The sequence below is a fragment of the Arvicanthis niloticus genome, chromosome 2 (genome assembly GCF_011762505.2).
Source record: "Arvicanthis niloticus isolate mArvNil1 chromosome 2, mArvNil1.pat.X, whole genome shotgun sequence".
NCBI lineage: Eukaryota > Metazoa > Chordata > Mammalia > Rodentia > Muridae > Arvicanthis > Arvicanthis niloticus.
Genome location: NC_047659.1, coordinates 19,102,466 through 19,122,299, shown reverse-complemented (window position 1 = coordinate 19,122,299; position 19,834 = coordinate 19,102,466).

The window sequence follows — 19,834 nt, the reverse complement described above, 5'->3', positions numbered from 1 at the left end:
TTTATTTTGGGGGATGACACTCTGGTCTTTATGATTAAGTAGCAATCTCTGCAATCTTTCTCCATCACTATATTATTTATTTTTTTTATTTTTGTATTTAAAATATAAACACATTCTTTCTGCACTTCTCTTTCATCCCCCTAACTTCTTTAGTTTATTTCTATTTTCATGTGTTCTTTCTGAAACTCATGGTTTATGGTATCGTTTTCCTTAGTTATTCTTATTCTGACTTGCAAACTCTTGTGTGTGTGTGTGTGTGTGTGTGTGTGTGTGTGTGTACAAAAACTTCTCAATCTGCACAATGTTACTTGTATATATAGGGTTTCAGAGTTGACATTTGGTGTTGGATGTGCTCTTCTCTGAGAAGACCATTTCTCCATTTCTCTTCAAATATCCGTAACTTCACTAGCTCTGTGTGGATGTCTAGGTTTCAGGCAAATATCTTTGTTACTGAGCAACCATTAAGTCCAGTTAGAAGCTGTTGTTGATATAAGTGCCACTATTGCAGGCTTCGGGATAACATTCCATGCTGTTCATTGTATTTGTTCATAGGCATCCTAGATGAATAGGACTAGTGTTTGCTTCCCTCCATTGGCAGTTTCCATGGCACATTCTGACACCATGAAAATTGGTCCTCAGAGAGAAGGCTTCAAGGTCAGATACAATCAGTTCCTCCAGGTCTTATATCTAAAGTACATGGTATTTTCAGCAATAGAGACTTTTTTCAAATCCTGGGATGTAACCAGGGGCAAATCTAGCAGTCTATTATGGTTTGGGAGTATGTTAGAAAGTACTACAAACAACTCAAAAGAAAAATTTCCATGCCTAGTATTTTATATATATATTATATATATATATATATATATATATACATATATATGTATATATGTATATATGTATATATGTATATATATATACATATATATGTATATATGTATATATGTATATATGTATATATAGTGATACATATCATATATATATATATATATATATATATATATGTAATAGATTTTAGGAAAAGCATTGTCAGTATACATGGTAAAATTTCATTTATACTATATATGTAAACACAAACTTATAGATATTATTTTTAACTTTTGATAAATATATAATAAAGTTTCCCTTATGATGTCTTTTAAGCAACCTGACTGTCAATTTATCATCTTCCCTCTTCTGTACTTATTTCCCTCTTTCTTGCTAATTAAAGTTCTTCATTTTATTCATTTTGTGTTTATCTTATCTATTCTGACTTGGATAACATGAAACATCTAAGTAGTTTTGACTTGCTAGTTAAATTTGCTAATTCCCCCGTATTTCCCATTTTCAACACTTGATGAACTTTTTTAAATGATATTTTTTAGCCATTTTTATTTCTTCCTTTGAGAATTCTCCCTTTAGACCTTTAGCTCAGTTTTTAATGGGTTCTTTGGTTTTGTTTTATTTGTATGCTTTCATTTTGTTTTGTTGGGCTTCGAATATTCTCATTGTACCTCTGTCAGATGTAAAGCTGGTAACATTGATTTCCCATTCCACTGACTTTCTCTGCATTTTTCTGATAGTTTCTTTAGCTATGTAAAAACTGTTTATATTTTTGAGGCTCTATTTGTCAACTACTGGCCTCAATTTCTGAAGAAATAAAGTCTCATTCAGAAATTCCTTTTGAAACCTATATTATGTAGTGTATTGTCTATGTTGTCTTCTAATGTTCCAGTATGTCATCTTTCACATTAAGGTCTTTGTTCATTTTGTTTTTATGCCAGGTTTTAAAAGCAAGTCTTATTTCATTATTCTTCAGGTGGACAACTAGTTTGTTCACCACAATTTGTTAAAATTGCTGTCTTTTTCTTGGGTGCTTCTTTCGAAATATTTTTTAAGTATCAGCTGTAGTTATGTTTCCATTTTGGGGGGCCTTTGACTATGTTCCATTGTCCTATATGTCTGCATTTGTGTCATATCATATTATTTTTGTTACTATAGTCCTGTAATGTATTTTGAAGTTAGGAATGGTAATCCCTCTAGCATTATTCATTGTGATCAGGATTGATTTTCAGACCTACAGTCTTTCTTAGTTTTCAGAAGCCATCTAGAAGATGCTAAAAGCTAGCAGGTGATCTTTCTGAGATAGTTTCTCCATGGACTGTGGACTCTGAGGAATGAGCTCGTGCAGGAAAGGACCAACAAATAACATCTCAGGATTTGGTTTCTCCTATTATATTCTTTTTATGTCATTATTAATATAATAATTCATTGACATTAGCACACTCTATTGGGCAGATTTTCTATAGATCTACAAAAATATACTGTCTTGTAGAGTTGCTATACGGGCAAATGGATGATTTCTTATTTTTTAATGATGCTTCTATAAGAATTACTAAATTATACTAGTAATTATTAATCTCCTTACAGTTAGGACTGAAATAAGAGCCCTTTGTAATATAAAAGCTGCAATTAGAACTGTTCCAGTCTTCACATGTCATGAGTAAATTTTGCTGAGATAAAAAGCAAACATACAGAATTACAATTTAGGGATACATTCCTTTAGGCCATAAAACCATTAAGTAAAGGTCTTAAAAGAAATGAATGATTTATTGTAGGTGCAGGGACATAAGATAAAATATAGACCTGATTTATCTATACAAAAGTTTTTATGTTAACTTAAATATAAAATTATAAAATAGATTCTCAATGAACCTATGGAGTTAGCTAATGATAATGAGGTCTACTTGGATAAGTACTGTTAAACACATAGACATCTCTGTTGTAAACTCCTTATTCAGTTTATGATTTGAATTTATGTTTGAACTTGTGAACTTTTGATGTTGGAAATACAATATGATCCTGTGTCCTGAAAAAGTACAATACCTAAGAATGATGACATTAACTGGGAACAGAAGAATAGAGAGAAAGAGTAGAAGCAAAATAGAAGCTTTACAGAGATGAGAAGGTGAGCGGATGAGGAGAGAAGAAGAGAGCAGATTTAAGTAAGCCGGAGTAGAGAAGTGACTAAAGAGAAGACACTGCAGAGAGCACAGGGAGCAGAGGCATTTCTTACAATGAAACAGGATTTTTTTAAAAATTAATTTAGCAATAAAAGCATTGAAGCCTAGTTTTCATGCAGAATAAGTGAGTTCTTCTTTCTATGCACATTTGCCTATGTTAGGATGCTTTATTCTGTAAGTATGACTATCTTCCCTTGCTTGAATAAAAGTTTTTTGCTACAAACTTCCCTTCCTCTTAGTAAGAAAGTAAGGAGCACTAACAATTAATCTTTTACTTAATCTCCCACTGTTTAAGCAACAAGAGTTAATTCACTCAGAGGTCTGCAGCTTCTGGCTTCAGAGTAATTCAGTCAAGACAGGTAAACATTATAGAAGCAATCTTACTCTCACAAGACAAAGTCTTGCCCCTGCCAACCAATGCTCCTTCCCTCTGGCTAACTTTGAGAGAGAACCTTACCTGGGGTTTAGCTTCCAGCACTTGGCTCCATATTATCTTTAGGATAGTTATTTTTTAATTTCTGTGAGGAACAACATTGGGGTTTTAATTAAAATTTCAGTGAATCTGTGAATGGTTTTTGAAATAATGGTCATTTTCACAATATAAATTTAGTCAATCCATGAGGATGGGATATCCTATTATTTGCTCATGTTTTTTTCTATCTTTTTCTTTAGAGATTTAGGAATTTTATTGCAAAGTATTTTTACTCCTTTGACTAAATTTACTCCTATATATTTTATTTTCCTTGAGCTTATTATGAATAGTAGTATATTCATGAGTTTTCTCTCTCTCTCTGTGTGTATGTGATTGTGTGTGTTTCTTATTGTTGTATAGAGAATCTATTTATTGATTTAAGCAATTTGATGCTTCATCCTGCCATATTGCTGAAACTATTGGTCTTATTTTAGTTTTTCTGATAGAATTTCCAGTATTTCTAATGTGCAATATTATATGATGTGAAAATAAGTATAAGTTTGACTTCTATTCTAGTTTGTATCCCTGTAATTTCCTCTTCTTGACTATCACTCCAGCTAGTGCCTTGGGCATAATAATGAAAAAGAGTAGAAAGAGTGAGACTTTCTGTCTTATTTCTGATGTTAATGAAATTGCTTCACAGTTCCCTCCGTATAAGATGTTAGCTGTGAATTTCTCATACATGGCTTTTGATATTCTCTATGAAACTTTAATTAATCATCATATTTTCTTTGTTTTTAATTTCTATTCTGCTATTCATTATTTTTGGCTGGTAGCTGGGTTTGAATATGATTTGTTGTTTTTCCAAAATTTTGAGTTATGTCAATATGTCATTTTTGATTTTTTAAACATATGTGTTTAAAACTATAAATGTCCCTCATACGACTGCATTTAATATGAGCTAGAAATTTGTTGTGATTTTTTTTATTATTTTTTCCTCAATTTCTTCTTTGACCCATTAATTATTCAGGCATGAATTTTTAAATCTCTATGCATATGTTTATTACTAGGGATTTCTTTACTATCAATTTTAAGTTATATTGCGTTATGGCCCAATAGTATACACAGTTGTTTTAGTCTTTCTAGATTTGGTGACTTGTATTGTAAGCTAAGTGTATTCTATTATGTATTTAGAAGCCAGATTCCATTGGCTTTTTTGTAGAATGTATGTTTTTGTGTGCTTTTGGAAAGAATTTCCTATAGATATCCTTTAAATTTACATGATATATGGTTATATGGATATATGTTCAACCATATATAGATTCTTATGTTTCTCTGTTTATTTTTGTCCAGATAAACTGTCTACTAGAGAAAGTGAAATATCAGTATCACCTACTACTTATCTGTGCATGTTACTTTTTGTTTTTAATACCATAGCAATGTTTTACAAAACTGTGTACACTAGCATTTTCTGCATATGTTAGAATAACATATTCTTTTTTATCGATTCTTTTATTAGAACAAAGTGTTCTTATCTATTTTTATTAGTATTAGTTTGAAATTTACATTTGTCAAATATTAGCATCCCAATGACTGCCTGCTTTGTAGTATCATTTGGTGGAGTATTTTTGCCGATGCTTTCACCAGAAGTCTGTGTAACTTTAAAACTATGACCTGATTCCTGCAGACAACAGGTAGATGGATTTTATTTCTTGATTTATTCCTTTAGTCTCTTGATTTATTCATCCAGTTTTGTCTGGGAAATATGAGTCCATTTAATATTTGAGCTTATTTCTGAAAGGTGTACATTGCTTGCAGTATTATATTATTGATTTTTGTTACTGTTTGTGATCTTTTCATTTTAGGATTGCTTTTTTTTTTCTAAAAGCTCATTTTCATGTTTATATTTCCTGCAGCCCAAGGTGTGGCTTTCTATATTTTCTTTGAGTTTAATTTCCTGGATAGAACACTTTTCTAGGTTGTCTGTATTGCTGAAAGTTGGTTATTTTTTCTCCTTAGTTTTGTACAGTGTTTTATGTTCGCAGTGATGTTGGTTTAGAACTTGAAATATTTTGTTCTTGTTTCATCTGGCTTTCAAAGTTTTCTTCAACAAATAAGTTATTATTCTGATGGGGTTTTCATTATAGAACTTATTTATCTTGCAGTTTTAAATATATTATCTTTGCACTGCATATTTAGTGATTTTTTTCTTTATTTGTTTACATCTCAAATGATATCTCACTTCCTGGTTACTCCTCCACAAAACCCCCATCCTACTTCCTCCCTTCCCCCTCCCCTTTGTCTCTATGAGGGTGATCCCCCACCTACCCTCTCCCACTCCACCACCCCAGCATCCCCCTATGCTGGGGCATCAAACCTCCACACAAGGAGACAAGGGTCTCCTCCTCCCATTGATGTCTGACAAGACCATCCTCTGCTACAAATATATCTGAGCCATGGATCCCATCTTATACACTCCTTGGTTGGTGGTCTAGTCCCTGGGAAGACTGGGTGGTCTGGCAGCCAACATCGTTTTTCTTAAGGGGTTGCAATCCCTCTCTGTTCCTCCATACCTTCAACCAGTTCCCCCAAGGGAGCCCCCCTTCCCTCCTCAGCTCAGTTGATTGTTAGCTCCAAGCACTCACATCTGCAATGATCAGTTGCTGGCAGAACCTCCCAAAGAACAGCCACACTAGGTTCCTTTCTGCAAGCCCCTCTTGTCAACAGCAACACAGTGGAGGTTTGGTGTCTGCAGACAGGATGGATCCCCAGATGGGGCAATCCCTGAATAGCCCTTCCTTCAGTTTCTGTTCCATTTTTTGTCCCTATCTTTCTTTTGCAAAGGAACATTTCTGGGATAAAACTTTGAGATGGGTGGGTGGCCTTATCCTTCCTCTGAAGTTTAAACGATGTGAGGAGTTCCTTTTCTGGTCTTGTCTGTGTAGTGTTCTATGCAATTCTTGTATCTATGAGTAAGCCTTTCCTTCATATGGGAAAGTTTGTTTATAGGATCTTATAGAAAAGTTGATCTACAGCATTTACTAGGGATTTTCTCATCTATTCCTATAATTCAAAAATTTTGGTCTTTTCATGGTGTTGTACATTTCCTGCATGTTCCTTTCGTCTTCTTCACCTCCTTTTGTCATTTTTAATTTTCTTTACTTATTTGGCCTAGATTCTCTACTCTGTATTTGATTCCTAATATTCCACCATCTATTTGATTCATTCTGCTTATGAGGCTTTCCCTTGAGTCACTGAGTCATTGGCTTTTCAATTCCATTATCATTTCAGCATTAGTTTTTTTTCTTTTAATGTTTCCATATTTTTATTACATTCCATTGCCAAATTCTGGATTTTCTTCATGATTTCCATCAGCATTGTGTTTCCTTGTGGATAACTTAGGCACTATTGGATTGTCACGTAACATGCCAAAAAATAGAAAACTTCAGAGTCATATATATAAGAACTCTTCCTATATTCTTTCATCAGATGCTCTCTTCAAGTGTATTCAATTCAAGAAGAAAAAGCACACTAATACCTTGTATAACTACATAGAAATCTAGTTTTAAAGTTTCTTTTAAGTTTGAGATAAAGAGAAACTGCTTCTTTGGTGTCAGAGTTCCAAAATCAATATATGTGTTTTATTGATTCTTTGGTGATATTTGCACATTCATTCCCAATTTCTCCCCTAACTTTCCCCTACACCTCCCATCCTGTCTTGACTTTGAGATTTCTCCTTCTTTCTTTCTTTCTTTCTTTCTTTCTTTCTTTCTTTCTTTCTTTCTTTCTTTCTTTTTTTCTTTCTTTCTTTTATTTGTTCTGTCTTTCTTTCTTTCTTTCTTTCTTTCTTTCTTTCTTTCTTTCTTCTTCATTCTTCTTTTATTTCCCCCTCCCCTCTCCTCTTCTTTCCTCTTCTCTCCTCCTCTCCTCTCCTTTCCTCCTCTTCTCTCCTTTTCCCCTCCCCCTCCCTCCTCCTCTCCCCTCCCCTCTCCTCTCCTTTCCTCTCCTCTCCTTTCCTTTCCTTTTTTCCTTCCTCATCAAGTCTAGTTTGTATTGTCCAGATAGTCTTGGGATTGGGATCTGTCCTGTCATGTAGTCAACCTGCCAGTGGCTATATCCTTAAAGATAACTTATTATCCTTCACCTCAGCTAAAAGCAGAGCTTCATGCTTGCCTTATCTCATCTATGTTGGCATTTTCTTCCCTGAAGTGTTTTGAGGTCATTCACATGCTGGAATGATTGCTGTGGGTTCATATGTACAAACTGCCCTGTTGTTTCTGGGTCTGGTAAACGTTGTACTCTTAATTTTATCAACTACATCTAACTCTTATAAGCTTGATGACCCCTCCTCTGCAATAATACTCGAGATATGTAGGGAAGAATGTAGTAAGTCTTTTCTATTTATGGCTGCATACTTCACAATCTCTTATTCTCCACCCATTGGCCAATTATGTGGGGGTCTCTGGGTTAATTGGTATTTCCTGCAAATGAAGCTTCTGTGAGGGAGGTTGAGAGATTCTCTAACCTATGGGTATGACAATAAGTCATTAGAAATCATTTTACTATGACTGTTCAACAGAATAATAGAAACAGGTACCTTCCTTTATGACTTACGGCTTACCTGGCTACAAGTACAAAGCACTTTTTACAACGGCTGATATCATTTAGTTCTAATAGAGTGGGCCTTACATCCAATCAGAAAGTTAATAGATTGACTTTTGTGTAGAGCATCTTATTTAACCTATACAAAGTGAATTTATTTTCTTAATTCTACTAAAATACATTTAATTTCAGATTCTTTTGAGGCATTCATCATCTTTTCTATACGCCATGAAATTCGAAGGATTGATCTGCATAAAGGAGACTACAGCCTACTTGTTCCTGGACTGAGAAATACCATAGCACTTGATTTTCACTTCAATCAAAGTTTACTTTATTGGACAGATGTTGTGGAAGACAGAATATACAGGGGCAAACTGTCAGAGAGTGGAGGTTTGTGTGTTATACTTTCACTAAGTGATGAAGTTAGTTTTGAATAGCAATATAGCATCAGAAAAAAATTTGATTAATTTTTCATTGCAAGTTATCTCTGAATGTATAAAACTCGAAGACTAAGTACAGATATAAATATATGCTAGAGAAGAGAGTTAGCCAGGCCAAGACTACTCATCTATTGTCTTCTGTTGAATTTTCCAGAAAGTTGTGTAGAAGAAAATTTATCTCCTATCAAGAAAAGAAACGATTGTTTTCTATATACTACTAATTTGATTTGGGAGTAAAAGTAGTTAATTTTTATTTGGATAACACATTTTAACATAATTATAAATATTTTTTCAAATATATGAACTGTATTTTGCCGTAATTAAACTTATTTCTTTTGTCTAATGAACACCATGTACTGTTTTAGCTAAAGCTATATGGTATTTCCCTTTTAATTTTTTTTTTTTGTGGCTTTGCATTTGTAACTGCTATCAAATTACAAATTTCTCTTGCAATCACCATTGCAATTTCAAAATTAGTATTGTTTTGTAGTTTTCACTCAAATTATAAAAAATAGCTCCTGTATCTTTTGTTCACATAGTGAATGAAAACAGAAATTTTAGAGAACAAGTTTTTTTAACTACTTAAAATTTATAATGAACACTACTGACAGTGTCATGAAGTCTAGCATTAGAAACAGATGTAAAATGATTGATTTTTGTTTGATAAGTAGCAGACAAATAAGAAATTTGGCAGGCAGTATCCAACTACTGATTTTAATGTAGCCCTATGAGTTACATCTTTTTGACCTGTTACCTCATGGCCCACGGAAGACTTAAGGCATAATTTGGCTAAGGTTATATGTGAAAATGCTGAGATTAACTATGATGTTTATCCAAAGACACAAAATAGGGGTAGTTATTATACACAGTGCATGTTAATCCACTTAAACATTTTCTTGTTACTTCTCCCTTTGAAGGACAGCCTCTAAATTAAGTTGTTCCATTCTGCACAACCATAATTTATTGTTTTAGTAAGTATTTTGTTCTTCTAGGAAGACCCTAAGCAAGAAGTAACTATTTTGTAATGACATACTGCTCTCAACTCAGTGTTTAACAAAAATTCTGGAAGGGTCTGTGAAGTGAAAAGTTTTCCTAAGGAAATACAGTTATTATAAACATTGCTATCAGTTTTCTTTGTGGAGCTTCATTTTCTATTAGGACTTTCAAAACTGAGGCACTTTATGCTGGGACCACAAGCAGGCTTGGCATCTATACTTTCTTTGAATGGCTGTGCATGCTGGCTTCCTCTTTTTCACAGGTGTCAGTGCCATAGAAGTGGTTGTAGAACATGGCTTGGCAACCCCAGAAGGCCTGACAGTTGACTGGATAGCAGGCAACATATATTGGATAGACAGCAATCTGGACCAAATTGAAGTGTCTAAACTTGATGGTTCTCTGAGGGCTACACTAATAGCAGGAGCCATGGAGCATCCTAGGGCCATAGCACTGGATCCAAGATACGGGTAAGAAATTTACTTTTTACAGTTTCTCCTTGTCAGAAATTCTAAGTGAGGAGGTAAACATGCTTGTTTCAGACATCAGTATGTTTATGTCTGTGTCCCTGTGTATCAGCATAGTACTATTTACAGCAGCAAGTGTGAGAGTATTAGCAAAGGTTGAGTTACAGAGTTCCTTACTCAGATATTTTCTGAAGCAGAATATATCTTCCTATCAAATAGGGGAAGGAAGCACGATTGGAAAGAATTGCAGCTCCTTTCCAAAGCAGTCATTTAATGAATTTCACTTTGCTTTGCCCCAGAGATGCTGTAATTTTGTTCTAATGGCCATGAACCCCAGGGCCAGTCTTTGTTCTGAATAGTCACAGATGTTAACCACCTCACCCTTTATTTATTTTGTGTGTTCTTAGAGTCAATTGAAAAGAAAATTGAAATAGGCTTAAAGGTGTCTAGCAGTGAGATGCTGACTACTGGGAAGTTTGGAGAGAGAAAAGACCTGATTCTGGAAAACAATGTTAAATGTTGAGTGACTCAGGCTGTTGCCTGCCTTGTCCCCTGTGTGCTCATTTTTCTTAAGCAGCAGAAGAAAAACACCAGACTTAGAAATAATGAGTTTTAATTCCTTCCCAGTCACTTATTCTCTGGAGAAACCAAATATGTGACCTCTAAGATTTTGGCTTTATCTTTTGAATGTAAGGGATTCTATGGAAGGAAGAAATATCCAGGCAACATGAGGGAATACCACTAAATTCCTGTGAATTATTTATTTCTCTTGTAAGGAGCTTGTAGATAGAAGGCTTTGTCAAGTCTGCAAAATATTTTTAAAGGGTTATTTTAGCTCTATATCTTAAATTCAAAGTTTAGGAACCATAAATCTGTGTGAGCCTAAGGGAAGCTGAGTGAGAAGCAGAGGAGAAAAGTTGCCTCCTACCCTTGATTTGTTGAGTTTCCTACCCATATTTTGCTGCTGCTGTGTTTTATTCAAAGGACTTAAACACCAGTAGATTGGGATGTCTTTTTCCTTTTCCCAGTGTAGACATTACATTTAAAAGGTGAACAGCTTGTCTAGAGAAGAGATACTAAATTAACTACTTTAACAGGAAGGATTGTCTTCTATGGGGTTAAAACCATGTTTTGAATCCATCATAGATACTTCAAATATTGGGGACTTCTACTTGAAATCCTTCATTTATGTCTCTTGTTCAAATTGAAACAGCTGAGGTTGATGAACTGAGAGCTGCTATTTCTTTTATCCCAGATATGTTTTCTGTAGTCTACATTCCGCCTTGCATACTCATTAGCTACTGTGATAGCAGCTCACCTGAAAGTTAAATGAGGAAGGCTCTTATTTTCAACAATCTGTGTCTCAAGTACAAGCAGATGGGTGACCTTAGCACTGTCCCACCCACTAACCTTCCAGCTCATGGTTTCCACTGTGACCTCCTATGTGTAGGAAGCTCATGCTCATAACTTCTACCAGAGACATAGAAATAATAAGTCATGAGAAACTTTCCACATGACAAGAAGTGATCTGTTGCATTGAGATACATTGTAGTGTGTGTTTCATCATGAGGAAGGAAATGAAAGCATTTCCCAAGGTACAGATTGTAAGAGAGAGAGAAACACAGAGAAAGGAGGCTTTGGAGACGATGTGGAAAGTCAGTCAAATTGAGAGAGATTTCATGTCCTAAGCATTTAATTTACAGGAAGGAGGGTAAGCTTATTTCTCTCTCCCCCTTTTGTATAATATGCAACTAGAAAAGAAGAAAAGGAAACAGAAACAGACAAAACACACAAACTAAGTGAAAATACCATACGGTATTTCAGTGACAGAAGGGTTTCTGTAAGTGTCCAGTGCTGATAGAGGGCCAAGTCATATGTAGCAGTACCTGTAAAAAAGTCCCCCAAGATACCCATGTATAACAGAACCTGTATAAGTCCTCCAAGAGAATGCTTTCTACCACTAAGGTTAGCAATGACATCGAAAGTTAATTAATATAATCAGAGCATTAGTTAGGTAATTAAAAAATAAAATTGAATGGCAGGAAATGTGTCTCAAACTGTTTCTGACATAAATGACTACAGAAAAGTCGACTCTATGGCTTCCTACTCCCTAGAAAGTTAACTGTCAGGTTTCTCTGTCAAGATTTGAGAGTATTTTTACTTAATGTTTTTTAAATTGTGTCATGGAAGAGTTATTACGTAAACTGTCTGACCACCTTAAAGCACAGCCATATCAATTACATATATGTTAATTTTAGTATTAGTGTTTAAATAGTGCCAGCATTATTGTATATTTTAGTGGAACCTTCTGAGACTTTTTAAGTATTGGAGTTTTTATATCTTAAACTGAAAACATAAGAACTATAATCACACATGCAGCACATACAACACAAACACACGTACACACACACACACACACACACACACACACACATATATATATATATATATATTATATATATATATAAAACAACTCACACAGCATATACAGCACAAACACATTTATATGTGTGCACACATCAACATATAAAACAATACATACCCTCATATTTCTACATACAATGTACAGTACAAACAAGAACATAAATACATCATATACTACACAACACACACATATACACTCATATACAAAGCATATACAACACAATTATATACTCAACCATACAGCATATACAAAGGAGTATATTTACACATACACACATATATACATACACAAGCATGCTGCAAATTCGAACTAACCAGGAAAACTAACAGTGTCAAGTAAAATTACTTAAACTTAATTTATTATTTTATAGTTATATAAAAGAGACATTGCTATTTGTTTCTCAAGACTTTCATGAAATATGAGGAAACTTGAACCTACTGATGTGTGCTCTAAAATAATTTAAGCTTTCATTGAAACTTTTTATTTGAGGACATTTTCCCTGTATTTGCTGAGAAATATGACTTGAATAGATAAGTTTATATTTTTATGACACCAAAATCTTTCTCATGGCAAGAAAATTTACTTCAAACTCTAAAGTCCATCTCAGATCTTAGAGCATACAAAAGTGCCCAATGCTGGTCAAATAAATGTACGTGTGTGTGATGGCTTTGCTTACATACCACCTTAAGGGACTCAAACACCCAGAAAAGTAAACTCTATAAAGAGTTCTAAAAAACGTGTTTCCAATAACAAATGAAAACAAAGGTTTATCATTAGGAACTTTGCTCAATGTCACAGAAAACGAATGACTCATAACATCAGTCCTATGAAATGTTTATCTCACGTCACACAAGAAGTATTTGTGACATATTTTATAGATGATAAATAGCAGTAGTGCTTTCACTAACACTGACCTTCACTGGACATTGTAAAACATATCTATCTTGCCCCACAATCCTAATGTGCCATCTCTTAAGTGACAAGCAATTCACAGACGGCCACGTGGCTCTTATGGAAAGGTCAGTCCTTTCTTTCATCCCATTTTAAGTTGTACTTATTGCTGAAGTACCCTGAAGGATGATGTGAACCTGTGCAACACCTTACTGTGGATGACCAGCAGTTGAATGTGTAGAGTCTTCCAGTGTCCGCGAACCCTACCACCCTCATGCTGGGTTCTTACAGAACAGTCTGCTTCTTTCTCCATTGTTTTCATTTACTTTCCATATGTCCCACTAACTGATCTCTACTGCAAAAACATCATTGACCAAAGTGGAAGCAGTCCTTGTGAGTATTAGTGAGGCAATTATACTAAATTTACCCCAGGACTACTGTAAATTACTGTAATCTCTATTCATTGTTAGCTTTAAAAGACAAAGATAACCTCTATTTTGCAAAGATCTTTTTCTTTCACCCTTTTTAACTTGACCTGACAGATTAGTTTATAGTAGTACAGGTTGTTCATGCTCTATTACCCAGCTTAATCTGAAAACAGACTAATTCATGAATGCGGAAACTACCAAAATGTAGCCCATAGTTCCGCTTTAAAAAGCAATTGTGGCTGAACATCTCTGTATTATATAAAGTAAGATCTTTTCTGTACTTGAAAAACTAATGCAATCATTGAAATACTAACACATTTTTACCATTTAAAAAGGAATACAAAAAATGATGTTATTATAACACCACCTTGTAAAACTCACAAAAGAGTACTGGGAATTTTATGAAACAATGATCCATGAAATCAACCGTGAATGTCAGTTGTGTTAACAGTGTTGTGGCAAGGTTAAGAACACTTTAACGGTAAATGCTTTTTAGAACATATTCTTCTGTAGAAAGGAACTAAAGTTTCCTAGTAAAATTGAAGGAAATTTAATAACAGTACTCACTACAGAATAAATACACACACACACACACACACACACACACACACAAACACACAACTCTTTAATCTATTTAATGACAAAATAAAGGCATAGGTCACTGATGTTAGAATGTCACAATGTTCTATTCTAACCTTTGATCTCTGCTATAAGCATGTTTGAGAGCTTGTGCTTTTTTTTTACACTGTGTTTTTTGAATCAAATTATAATTTTTACTTTTTAACATGGGGGTTATAAACACAAAAATGCAAGATGTGGGGAAGGGGATGACACAGGAGCATAGGTGTTCAGGGGGAGTACAGATATCTTCCAGAACAGGGTATCATCTGGGTGAAGGTTCAGGGGTCAGGTCACTTTGACTCTGCCTATGATTCACTTGTCCTTATCTAAGTTGGTACTATCTGCCAAGGCTGCCTATTTACAAGGTCTATGACTACTCAGGCTGGTAGATTTCCACAAAAGCTGCCTGTTTACAATAGTTTATAGCCCTCTGTTTCAGTGTTTTTTAAGTAAGCCCAAAGATATACCTTTCAAAATCACAAAGAAACATACAAACAACAATGGAAAATATACAAAAACAAACAGAAAACAAAAGCAACTTTCTCATTGAAGAGAATAAAAGGTTTTTATTTTGGAGCCAAATGTGTATGATTATTCACGAACATCTCATAGTAACCACAAAGAAAGCCAGAAGAGAGTTTTCAAATCTATTTGGGGCCACATCATTTAGGCATGTTAATCAAAACAAGAAGAAGTCTGCTTTAAGATTTAGATGTTACCTGATAACACTCCGAGTAATGGAAAACTAGGTTTCTGTTAAGTTAAAACATTTCAAAAGTAGTTTTGTTAATCTGTTAGCATGTTAGATTCAATACAAAGGAGGGTAAAAAATGCTGAGTGTTGGGACATAGTCCAAGAATGGGGTCCTGTGTGAATTCTGAGTACTTGTGAGACAACTTTAAGTAGACAAGACTTGTGACCTCTGTTTCTTCAAAACACAGAAATGTTCTTGCAACAGGTTTTCTTTCTCCTCCCAAGTGGATAGGGCAGGACTTTACTTCAGCTGTTGTTATTCATGTGCCACTGTAGCTTGTCCTTGTGGTTGGATACCTTATTCAGGTGACTCTTCTTAACTATCATAATATAAATTGTCTGATACTCTGAATAAAGTTATTGCATGAGACTAAGCCACCTCATTTTTAAATTCACACACCTAGGTTCATATTATAGATGACTATAGATTAAACTGATAGCGTCCAAGCCTGCAATATTTTATCCTCTCCAGCTCCTTAACTGAAGAGTGAACCAGCCTCAGAGTAATGAAACTTTGTTCTATGTTCTATTTATTAAAATATATTTTTTAAAATGCTTATTTTTACATTTTCTCATAGCATTATTCTACATGATTAGTATTTTCATTCAAAACAATATTATTTTAAAATTATTTTTCTTTTAAAATGCTAAGAAACAAATGTTGACTAGTTTCTACAGGTCCTCTAGTATATGTTAAATTTTTACTTATTTAATCTTGATAAATAACCAAACACATAAATTTAAACTAGTTGCATGATAAAGTTAACAGTGCATACTACTCAGCTTCAATAATCATCAAAGATGTAACCCCCAGGGTGATATTCTTTATATTTCTCCTTTTCATAATATGAAATATTTCCATGGACAAACAACAATCAATTTGATCATTTTTATAGAAATTGTCCCATCACCATATGCGTGACTATACCCAAAAGGTGTTAATGATTGTAAAAGAACATTATGAACTTCTGGGAAACATTCACAAATAAATCACTCATCTTAAAGTGAACAAGCAATAGTTTATTCTGGAGCCATTTTGAATGACCATAGACCCTACTCCATTTCCCAAAGTTTAAACATTTCAATTTAGTACAGTTTATAGATCAAAGAAAGTCATATCTCATGGCAAGTTTAAAATGCATGGTGGGTTCATTTGAGATACAGGCACAAAAATATGGAGGAGGCTTTTCTGTATGTTGCCAGATGATTTGTGATGACATTCTTAGTTTGAATTATAGGAAGTTGGTGGGGGTCTGTTAAGATATTCCCAAGGCTTTTGTCTATTATTTACAGAGTGTTAGTTCTGCAAGATAGTTGGCAAGACTCAGCTGTTCTTGAGAGTTATCAAACTAGTCCAAGATTTGGCAATTAGCTTTGGACATGGAACATTACTGTCTCCTGCTCACTGCAGGTCTGTCTGTCAATTATTCTGTAGACAGATTCTTTTCAGGAACACTTGTTCACACTGTCTTCAGGATTTGATCATGATTTACTCTAAGAAAAAAATCCCCAAGAGTTTCCTGCTGTTGTTATACCTGCTCAACTGCTATTAGATTGCCCAATTCCAATTCATTTTTTTCATTCCTCTATGAATATACTTTTTAGCTCTTGCCCTTTTCTTAGCCTGAGGCTGCCTTGTTCTCAGTCATGCTAGAGCATTCTGAAGAAAGGATGCTCACCAACTACTGCTGCTCATCACAACTTTTTTCTTCAAAAGTTTCCACAAGTTTTAACTTCATCTGCATGAACTTATATGGTCTGTCTATTCCTATGGACTTGAAGCTACTGGGTTAAATAACAGCCACTTCACTTGACAATTTTACTTAGAAACTTTCCCTATGTGGCAGGCATGAGACGAACCCTGAAAATAAAAAAGTACAACAATGGCATTATTTCTCTTTCTTCAGAATTCTTTTCTGGACAGACTGGGATGCCAATTTCCCTCGAATTGAATCTGCCTCAATGAGTGGTGCTGGGAGAAAAACCATCTATAAAGATATGAAAACTGGGGCATGGCCTAATGGACTGACGGTGGACCACTTTGAAAGAAGAATAGTTTGGACAGATGCCAGGTTAAAATTATTTTTATATGTTTTCATTTAATTGCTCCAGTTTTTAAACTGTATTGTTAACTATCCTAATATACAGGCATAGCATATGGAGATCAGCACTTATATGTGGTTTGGTTTTACTTGCTTTAAAAAATACTGGATATAAGTCCATAGAAATGCTTAATTAGTATTTGTCTAACTATATCATAACTATATCACTGGACTCATTTGCATAACTATATCACTGGACTCTTTCAAGTGGCTTTGATAAACCATTAATGTACCGACCTTTCTCTAGGTCAGATGCTATTTATTCAGCCTTCTATGATGGAACTAACATGATAGAAATTATCCGAGGACATGAGTACCTGTCGCATCCCTTTGCTGTGTCTTTGTATGGGAGTGAGGTGTACTGGACCGATTGGAGGACTAACACACTGGCCAAAGCCAACAAGTGGACAGGGCAAAATGTCAGTGTGATTCAGAAGACTAGTGCACAGCCATTTGACCTTCAGATTTACCATCCCAGTAGACAGCCACAAGGTAGGTGCTTAGATAAACATGTGGAAATACTTTTTTTTTAATTTGAAAATCTTTATTGGATATTTTATTTACATTTCAGATGCCATCCCCTTTCTCCATTTCCCCTCCCTAGAAAACCCCTATCCAATCCCCACTTCTCCTTTTTGCTTTTATACTATTTTTTAATGTTAATCAAAGGCTTTATAAGTTTGGTAATGCTCAATATCAATCAGAAGTGTAATCCAATACCCAACCTAGATATATCAACTATCTTTGACTGGCGGGGACATGCAAACATCCACTTCCAAGTACCCACCCCTCTTGTCACCTAGTTCCTCCTTTCCTTCTCCTCCTCTCCATACTCCTCCCACATTAGCTCCTCCTGCATATTACCCTTCCTGTTAAAATAAAACTGTTCTCTTAGAATACAATTAGAGCATAACTATACCAATTTGTGTCAGTAAGATACAAGATAGACCTAATACCCAGTCCATCATTTTGTTGACTAAACAGAACCTCTGTCGTCCCTCCAAACTAAAAGACTTAATTCTGAACATGGCTTTTTTTTTCTTGGCTTGAGAATTAATGTCAGCTGAAAACCATCTTCTCAAACCTTTTCCTCAAAGTAAATGGCCGGGATTGGCTATGAGACTATAAGTCTTCAACCAGTCAGAAATCCAGAATGAATGAGTTAACTGAAATTATGGAAAACACAAAGCATTGCTTCTAAAACTTAGCCAAATTATAGAGACTGCTGAGCACCTGGACAGTCCCTATACTACAAAACGTTGGAGCATTCAATCTTCAGCCTTCTGGCCCAGGATCATCTGACAGACCTAGTGATGCAGAATTATTAAGGGCTGATTACTCTGTCTTGGCAGATATAATCAGTCGACTATTCCGCAAGTGTGTCCTTTACTGGACAGTAATTTTTCTGTAGATGAAAAGAGGCAATTCTTGCCTAGTGGCTGTCTCACCACAACTGGAATAACTCCAAAGATGCTCAGTTTTGTCTTAGAATCCAAGACAGGAAGCTGTCAGGAACAGAGAGGTCTCTAATCAAAATGGACATTAATACAGAAATGTTTGTAATGTCAATTCTGTAGACTTCTGACATTTTGAAAACCAACTATCCATGTAAGGCAATCTGGACTATTGTTTGTTAACTCCTCTCAGCTAAATAAAATATAGAAAACACTCTAATAATAAATTTAGAGCCATGAATTTGCTATAGGCCCGTTAACTCACAGGCTAACCATCTCAAATCAGTTAAAAAAGTTAAAGAAGGACTGGGTCTAAGCCTTGTATTCCTAAATGTCTTATATAGGCACAATGCCTATGAGAGTAACAATATTAATCTCACTTTTATATCAATAAGAAGCTGATACCAATGAAAACCTTAAATTTGAAATCAAAGTAAATTTTGTACCATTTAAGAAATTATAACTTCATCTTAATAACAATTATACATATTTCTACCTATAGGTTATGGCTATATAATAAATCCTAGCTAACCCTCCTTGTTCCAACAAAACCACTACTTCTCCCTAGAAAGACAGCCCACTATTAACCACCTCAGTTCCCAAGCCCAGGGAATAGGGGCACCTACTCTTCATTAACTTCTTCAAGCTGATTATGAGCATTGAGATATTAGAAGAGGGGCAGTGAGAAAAGTAAATTGATAAGCCTCTGACGTCTGTGTCTTCACTGCATCCTGCTGCAGTTCCAGGACATCAGAGGTTCAAGCAGGTCTGCTCAGCTCACTTGATGAGTAGATACACCAAGGCTGTTTATTCTGCACTATACAATTCTCAAAACAAATTTTAGTATCAAGATAATTTTTTGTTTGAATTCTGGAATCTAGTCTTCTCGTGGCCTGCCTCTGTCATATCTAATCAATATAATTCTAGAAGTTTCTATGAGGGTGTACTACCACCATCCTCCCATTTTCACCTCCCTGCTCTTAAATTCCCCAACACTAGGGAATCCAAACTTTCAGGCACCAAGGCCCTCTACTTCTACTGATGCCTAACCCCTTAACCCATTCCCCCTCCTCCAATTACTATGAGGGTGTGCTCCCACCATCCTCTCATTCCCACCTCCCTGCTCTTGAAATTCCCCAACACTAGGGAATCCAAACTTTCAGATACCTAGGCTGTCCACTTCCACTGATGCCTGGCAAGGCTACCCTCAACTACCTATGCTGGTGGAACCATGAGTCCCTTCCTTT